This window comes from Octopus bimaculoides, chromosome 27 (genome assembly GCF_001194135.2).
Source record: "Octopus bimaculoides isolate UCB-OBI-ISO-001 chromosome 27, ASM119413v2, whole genome shotgun sequence".
Lineage (NCBI taxonomy): Eukaryota > Metazoa > Mollusca > Cephalopoda > Octopoda > Octopodidae > Octopus > Octopus bimaculoides.
In genome coordinates this window covers 7,425,665-7,426,839 of record NC_069007.1, presented here as the reverse complement: position 1 = coordinate 7,426,839, position 1,175 = coordinate 7,425,665, and positions in this window count along the sequence as shown.

Below are 1,175 nucleotides of genomic sequence, written 5' to 3'. Positions count from 1 at the left end.
ATATATATATATATATATATATACCGGTTTTGAATAAAACATGACAAGTGGAAAAATTTGACAAAAACTTAAACAGAAATTTAGACAAAACCGGAATACACGGAAAATTCGCAGCTGATTCCTCATTAGTCAATATCTAAGACGTCCTAGTAGTTTCGCGCTTTTAACATTGCTACCACTCCGTCTTGGCAGCGCCAGAGCAAAAATTTCTGGAAATAGCTAACGAATGTATACGACAAGGACAAAGAGAATGAGAGAAAGAGACAGACAGAGACAGACAGATAGGCAGAGACAGTTTTATTTATTTGGGGATTTTTCCTTTTTTTGTTTTCTCTTCCTTTACCACTCTATTCTAATATTCCGAAGATGACCAAATCTCCGAAACTTCATAATTTTCTCGTTCCATTTCTGTGAATGTCAAAGTAATAAATGCGATCATGAACATACCCACTATATAAAGTAGTTGTAAATTAGTCTAGCACATTAGTGGATAGCTTAATTTGCATATTTCTGATATTAACCACTCGTCATTTATTAGTCAGTGTGAACCACTGTGTCAGAAGATACCCTCCCACTGGTTTTCCATACATCAAAAGCATTAACAGAATGTGTTTATATTTATATTTATTCCAGATTAAGTCTTTCTAATGTTTCAACTTACCCCAATACTTCTGCGTTGAACATTAAAATGGCATATAAACGAAAAGTGGTTATTTGGCAGAACAGTACTCGCTCTTGGTTCAAATCCTGCTAAGGTCAAACTTGCGTTTCCATCATCTAGTGCTCGAGAAATAATTTACTAATCAAGTACTGGAAACAATTCTCATTTTAACTCTGCACTTTCTCACTGTAGGAAATCGACATTCTTTTAGACTGCGGCCGTGCTGGGGCACCGCCTTTAAAACGTTTTAGTCAACAAATCGACCGCTGTACTTAATTTTTATTTTCTAAGCCTTACACTTTTCTATCGGTCTCTTTTTGCCGTACCGCTAATTTTACTAACTAACGACGGCTGTCAATCGGTGGTGAGGAACAAGCAGAAACACAAATACACAGACACAAACACACGCACGTATGTGTGTGTGTGTGTGTGTGTCTTTGTGTATCTGTGTATGTCCCCCCCCACCAACGCTTGATAACCGATGCTGTTTATATATATATATATATATATATAT